General features: G+C 43.4%; 1 long non-coding RNA gene across 1 annotated transcript in view; it reads right to left on the bottom strand.

Annotated features, from left to right (window-relative positions):
* Positions 1–2,138: 2,138 nt before the first annotated feature.
* Positions 2,139–7,609, bottom strand: part of LOC142874898 (uncharacterized) — a 376,092-nt gene continuing 370,621 nt past the window's right edge. Inside the window, exon 6 of the long non-coding RNA XR_012922479.1 lies at positions 2,139–3,013. This is a non-coding gene — a long non-coding RNA (uncharacterized LOC142874898). The remainder of the gene's footprint in view (positions 3,014–7,609) is intronic.

The raw sequence follows: 7,609 nt of genomic DNA, 5'->3' as shown, positions 1-7,609 counted from the left end.
CCCTAAAATTTGTCTTTAAATGAAAGTTGAAGCGGACACTAAATACTGTCATCTACAAAGAGGGACAGATAGATGCTGCAGGCATGGCGGCGAGTTGCTGGAGGGCTGTGGATTCTGATAGAAAGAGGCTGCAGGAGCCTGACCCGGACCACAGCTGGAGCAGCCGATAGGGAAGAAAGGAAAGGGGGCCGTCAAGGTCCCTTGCAAAAAGGCTTTTATCCAGTTCAACTTCATATGAAAGCAAGAGGAAGAAATCTGGTTATATCTGGAAGGCATAAACAGGTCTGATTTTAAGTCAAGAAATGTATAATGCCGGGTGCAGTGACTCACGCCTGTAATCCTAGCACTCTGGGAGGCCGAGGCGGGAGGATGGTTTGAGGTCAGGAGTTCAAGACCAGCCTGAGCAAGAGTGAGACCCCCCCCCCAACCCCCCGTCTCTAAAAATAAATAAATAAAAACTAAAAAAAGAGAAAGAAATGTAATGGAGTCCCATTCAATGCAAGGGAGACTGTTGAGCACGGCCTCAGCTGTGGGGCTGTGCCCGGAGGGGAGAAGCAATCCACTGACACTACAAGGACTCTCTAAGATGCAACTGACTGGCCTGCATCTTCCTTCATCCCTGAAGATGATTAGGGAGACGTGAGCAGGGATGCGGAAGGAACACAGACACAGGCTCCACAGTCTCACTGCGAGTCCCCAGGGAGCACCCTGATGAAACACCATCTTGTACCTCCAAAGGCACCTCATGCATAATGTAGGTGCCCCCGGCCACCCGAGAACTCCAAAGTCAGCCCGGTTACTCATCAGCTCGGCTGAACTTTGCACACTGACACCCCAGCACCTGCAGAAACCCAGATTTCTTGTGTGGGCGGAAATTGGGTCACACGGAGAAGCTGCACAAAGCCTTTTCCGAGGCAGTTGCAAGACAGACTGAATAGAGCTGAATTAAAATCAAGCGCCATGGCTTCCATTTTGCAGATGATATTCTATGACTGGAAAACCAATGATGAAAAATAGACAGAGACATAGCATGGGGGAATATTTTGAAAATTATGAATGTGAATTTTTCCTCTGCCTTTCAGAGTTCATGATCTCTACCCAATTTGGCCCAAGGCAACCATCTGCATGGGAAATTAGGATTCGACCCAGAAAGAATGAACAAGGATAGACTGAGCTTATACTTTGCTTCTGACGCTTAAAAATGGGAACTTTCAGCTACATAAAGCTTTACTAATATTCTAAATTCCTTTATTGTCTCTGCTGGAGAATTCCACTCAATTTATTCCTCCATGACATAAAGAAAATGCTTCTTCTAGCTAAGTTCTGGTTAGCGAAGCAAATCAATAGGGCATGCAGTTCTATGGTCCACCGAAGACATTAGATAGTAGGAGGGCATGTGGGTATCCAACGCATAGGAAAAAAATCAGTAAAAGGAATTGAAGAGGGAAGGCCATGACATGTGTGATCTGATTTGTTCCTGTCCAGTGTTCAGCCTAGACTAAATGTGCACATTTGGTAACTGAGACTCAGGCTGAGGAGAGATGGGGGCTTCTGGAACTACAGAAGAATACTGTCTTGCATCTACTCTGCACCAGCTCTGTTTGCAACCATACCCAAATCAACTCTTTGTTTGGCAATGGTAGGCTTGAGTTTTGGCTTCACTGGGCCGCCTATGGTTCCAAGTCCAAAGTATATCTGAGAATCTGGTTGGGCCCGGGGCAGAGCAGTGCCCTCCTTGGGGTGAGGCAGTGCTGAATCGAGGACATGGGCCAGGTGGGAGACCACTGGGAGTTACCCTCAGGACTCAGAGGGCTTCACCCCACCCATGGGAGAGGAGTTGGGGGTGAAGTCACCTACAGAACACAGCAGGCACCAAGACAAGGAGGAAGAAGCAGCAGCCAGAAAGCAGCTATTGAGGCACATATGACAAAGGGACATCAGTCTAGAAACCAGGGGGTCAAAGAACAGCATGTTCAAGGACAGTGCATTTGCTTTCTCTGTGAGATCTTGTAAGTCTCACCATTCCCACCACATACCCAGATGATTTCTTGAAATAAAGCTAGAGGCTAAGCAGAATACTGTCAAATAAAGGATGAGAAATACAACGTTTGTTTTTTTTTTCCTAAAGGATTGACTTGAATGTGCTTTTAAATTGCAAATCAGATTACATTTTAATCAACGTATTAAAGTCAGTTGTGAATTGTTTCCGTTTGTTTGTTCCTAGGTAACCAGCAGCAGGAAAAACAGATTAGTTACATAAAACATAAAAGGGCTTCATATACTCTGCACAGTCCAGCTAAAGGGAGAGTGAGATTCACAGTCCTGTGTTGTCACTAAATCATATGAGAACTAGGAGAGGATAGACGAGCAAGTAGACACACCAGGCTTTTGTGCCTCACCAAGATGAACCGTGCGTAGAGCGATTTATAACAATAATGTGGAACAACAAGTTTAAATGTTGAGCCTGTTCCAACATGTATTTTTTGAAAGAATACATCAAAATGGAGTGAATGTCACTAATTAACTCAAGCTAAGAGGCAAGACTGAGTGATAGAATTAAAAAAATGCTCATGTTGAAGGTCCAAGTGAGTGACTAAGCGGCGGATAGGTCTAGAACCTGACTCATGGGCTCAATTCAGGAAGTGACATTTGATAGTGTTTCTCAGTCATTGGTTACGTGCAGGCTCCTGTATCAGATATCTGTTGCTGTGTAACTGCACCTTGACTGATTCTTAAAATAACAAACATTTACGTCACAGCTTCTGAGGGTCTGGAATGCGGGAGTGGCTTAGCTGGGTGGCTCTGGCTCAGGGCCTCTCATGACATTGCAGGTAAGCTGTGAGGCGGGGCCTGCAGTCATCTGAAGCTGGGGCTGGAAGATCTGTTTCAAGGACATCTCGCTGATGTGGCCATTGGCAGGAGGCTTCAGTTCCTCATCATGAAAGTTTCTTCATAGGACGACAGAGCAGAAGGTCTTCACAACATGACAGTTAGCTTTTCCAGAGTGAGTGATCTGAGAGAGAAGAGAGAGAGGGAGAGAGGGAGAGAGGGAAAGGCACACTGTGTTTTATGACTTCATCTCGTACCATCACGCCTGCAGGATTCCACCGGCCACACAGACCAATATTAATCCCATGTGGAAGGAGATTACACAGCGAGTGAATCCCAGAAGGTGGGAATTATCAGGCAATATCTTGAAAGCTGGTCTACCATAACTCCCTCTAAAAGAAAAATAAATTCATCAGACCTCCAGTGTTGGTACAAATTATTTGTGCTATTTGAAATTGCGGGGGGAAAAAAAAGAAAGAAAAAAAGAAAACAACCCATGAAACTAAATACAAACTTCTTTGGCATCAATAAGTTGTACAAAAACATACTATAACTTTTGAAAGCTTTGCTTGATAGTTCAGAGTAATCAGGCCTCATAAAATCCCAAACTTTGTCAATCCTGGGATGCAAATTTTAATAAGATTTCCCTTGATAACTCTACAACTGTCTTGTTTGTTCACTTGAAGATAAGTTTCCCATTGCAGGGTTATTGAAACTTGAGTTAAATAGATATCTAATCCACTTACTGCTAGAATCAACAGAAAATTCTGCACTGCTTTTTACTGCTCCACTTTTTGCTGATGAATAGTTGCAAGTTTGTCTGTGCAAAAAATGGAATCTGCATAATACATCTGCTTCCAACATAAATATGGTGCTGGCTGCCACAGCACAAATTCTTTGGATTTCGGCATGCCTATATTCTGTAGGCCCCAAAATGATTCTTTTCTCCTATCCCCCTTCCAATTTGAACCACTGTATAATCTTCCTTTTCAGAAGGCTATGATATCATTTGCCTTCACTTGGCATAAGAGATCATAAATGAAAATGCAAAGCAGTTACTGAAGTCATGCAGCAATACTCAATTTTAAGGCAAATCACTGATACACAACATGCTTATATTAATTACCTATTATCTCTGAAATAAGAAAAATTGACCACAACTTGTTGGCACTGATATAAATGTTTTTCCAACATGTAGCTGTGTCCTAAGGTTGCAGTTTATGCTGAGACCCTCAGTCAGGGTCTCAGCATTCATTTATAGACACATCAGGATATTACCCAAAGGGAGGGGTCAAGAAAGTACCACTGGAAACACAGCTATGTCCCTACCACTAGCACATGTCTCCGTCAGTCTTGCAAGTACAAGAACCATGCCTAGACCCAGGGCCCTCTCTTTTGACTTTCTCATATTATTTCTGCTGTCTAGATTGTGAGACTCTTAGTTCTAGCCAGATGGTGAAACACCATTTCAAAGACATAACCAAGGGGGCAGAACAGCAGTGGGCATTAGGAAGCTATTGCCATAATAAAGTTGGCTTGGCATTGGAAAATAGTATCCATATGTTGGAGGAAATTTTTGAACCACTTGGCACTTTACTTCCTTCTATCATCCAGAAAATAATCTCTGGGCCTGAGAGCTTCTAAACAAAGAATTGCCTGGTTTTGACACTGAGCATGGCTTTCAAATATGATGGAGAGCTTCTGACCCCATACATGTGGACTCTCAGCCAGAGGCTGCTGTGTTTCTAATGGTATATCAAAACTCTTTGCTCTAGATCTGCAAAAAATGATGTTGGTATTTTAATGGGGATTGCATTGAATCTATAAATCATTTTGAGTAGTATAGACATTTTAACAATGTTGATTCTGCCAATCCACGAGCATGATATGTTTTTTCATTTGTTTACATCCTCTGCGATTTCCTTCCTCAGTGTTTCATAGTTCTCCTGTAAAGGTCTTTCACCTCCCTGGTTAAATATATCCCTAGGTATTTTCTTTTCTTTTTTGCCATTGTGAGGGGTATAGAGTCTTTGAATTGATTCTCTGTTGTTGGTGTATAGGCATTCTACTGATTTGTGTACATTGATTTTATAACCTGAAACTTTGCTGAATTCATTTATTAATTCCAGGAGTCTCTTACCAGAATCTTTGGGGTTTTCTAAATATTGATATAACATCATATCATCAGCAAAGAGCCATAGTTTTACCTCTTCTTCCCCCATTTGGATACCCTTGATTTCCTTCTCTTGTCTGATTGCTCTGGGTAGGACTTCCAGCACTATGTTGAACAGCAGTGGTGACAGTGGGCAACCTTGCCAAGCAGGAATGCTTCCAGTTTTTCCTCATTCAGTATGATGTTGGCTGTAGCTTTGTCATATATGGCTTTTATAATATTGAGGTATATTACATCTATGGCTATTTTGTTAAGAGTTCTTATCATAAATTGGTGTCGAATTTTGTCAAATGCTTTTTTCTGCATCTATTGAGAGGATCATATGGTCTTTGTTTTTGTTTCTGTTTATGTGGTAAATCAGCACAATTCACAATTGCAAAGATGTGGAAACAGTCCAAGTGCCCATCAATACACGAGTGGATTAATAAAATGTGGTATATCTATACCATGGAGTATTACTCAGCCATAAAAAATGGTGAACTAATACCTTTGATAACAAGCTGGATGGAACTGGGGACCATCTTTTTAAGTGAAGTATCACAAGAATGGAAAGATAAACACCACATGTACTCACTACTAAATTGAAACTAATTGATCAACACTCATGTGCACATACGGTAGTAAAATTCAATGGAAATCAAACGGGGCGGGGGGACAAGGGAATGGGTAAGTTCACACCTAAGGTGTATAATGCACACTAACTGGGTGATGGACAAACTCAGAACTTTGACTCAAATTGTACAAAAGCAATTTATCTATCCAAAATGTTTGTACCCCCGTAATATTCTGAAATTCAAAAAATAAAAACTCCTTGCTCATCTGAGCGGCTAAAATAATCCTCATAAAACAGCTTCCCCTCAGTGCAGAAGGCCCCTTAGCTGCTCCCCAGATAAACCCTGCAGAAGGAGGCTCTGCATTGGCTTCTCTAGCGCTGTCTGCTGGGCTTACTGCAGCTGACACCAGTGCCAATACTGGAGAGACACCGTGCATGTGGTTTTCCTGCTCATCCCCTCTTTCATCTGCCGTTGGTGGAGAGTATACACGTACTCGTTGAAAGAGACAAGCACATCAAATCTCTCACACACACTGCCGAGCATGCACCCATTTTAGGCCTCTGTCAAAGTGCAACTGCAGCTTCCTTTTCTCCGTGGAGAAAGCTGCCTGCTACTCTGCTCTTACTAATCAGGATATTGCCTGAGGGTACTTTCCACAGGAACTAGAGAGAAAAAGCTGGGAAGCCAAGCAATGTATGTGTGTGCTGATGTTGATTTTGCTCCAGTCCCTTTGCTTTTTATAAACATTCTTTCAAAACCCTAAAGATTGTTAGGGGGCAAAAATGGCTGAAGACAGACAAATTGCTTTGTTAAGAAGTCTCTTGGGATAGGTTTGACTGATAAGGATCCAGCTCAGGGTGGGGAAGTTCCCAGAAAACCATTTGACTGAAGGTCACGTTCATTCTTTGTGGCTGAACTGCTGCAGGGAATCTAAACTAAAGCTTAACAAGAAGGATGAGCAAAGCCTCCCAGCAGCTGAGCCAGACTGGGGCACCCACAGCGAAAGCCAGTCTGCCAGCAATAGGCTTGGGTCCCCTGGGCAAAAAATCCAAGCCACTTAGTGACAGTCAGACTCTCCTTCCATTGCTAATGCAAATGCATCTTATACATGCCACTGTGGGGATCATTAAAAGCGAGCTGTTCTGCTCTCACTTTAGCTGCATTGTCACCTGGGTTGGAAGGAGCCAGCAGTGTCTAGAATCACATTAGACCTGCAGCCAGGAAGTAGTTTAAGGCATTACATCATGAGGTTGTCAAGGCAACTGGCCAGGCTGCCTCTCTGGACTCCTGTGGTCCATGATGACAGGTCTTCTTGATGAGGACTGAGCCACAGCAAGGAGCACGTAGACGAGTGGCCTGCAGGCTGAGGTGCAACTGCTAGCAGCCTCTATGCTCAGCAAGGTGACACTCGTGCTGGGATATTGTTGCTGGTCTGGATCACATGGTGAGGCGCAGCAGTCCAATAATCCTTGCTAACCACTGTGAGATGGGAATGAGTAGACTATCCGGTGTCACCAACTGCCAAGAGTTCCAGAAGAATGCTCCCTTCCCTGTCACCACCCTGACATCTAAAATAGGCTGTGAAACTCACAAAGAACACCTTTCACTTCCCAAGAGCTCCAGCCTCCAGTTTCTTTGTCCGTTCTAGAACAGGACCCTGTATCCTAGGACTATGTAACCACAAACTAGGTGGTTTTAAACAACAGAAATTTATTATTTCACAGTTCTCAAGACTAGAAATCCAAGATTAAGGCATTGGCAGGGTCATACTCCCTCCAAAGCCTCTAGGGGAGGATTCTCCCAGTCCCACCTGTTCCTTGGTTTGCAGCAGCCTCCATGGTCAATGGCTTTCTTCCTTCTCTGTTTGTGTGTCTGTGGCTTCATGGGGCATTCTCCTCTCTGTGTCTGTCTGTGTCCAAGTTTCTGTCTTCTTATAACACCAGTCACATTGGATTAGGACCCACCCAATGATCTCATCTTAACTTGATAACACCTGTAAAGACCCTGTTTCATTCACAGGTTCTGGGTTGTTAGGACTTCAACATATCTTTTG

Source organism: Microcebus murinus, chromosome 13 (genome assembly GCF_040939455.1).
Source record: "Microcebus murinus isolate Inina chromosome 13, M.murinus_Inina_mat1.0, whole genome shotgun sequence".
NCBI lineage: Eukaryota > Metazoa > Chordata > Mammalia > Primates > Cheirogaleidae > Microcebus > Microcebus murinus.
This window is presented reverse-complemented; position numbering and strand designations above follow the sequence as displayed.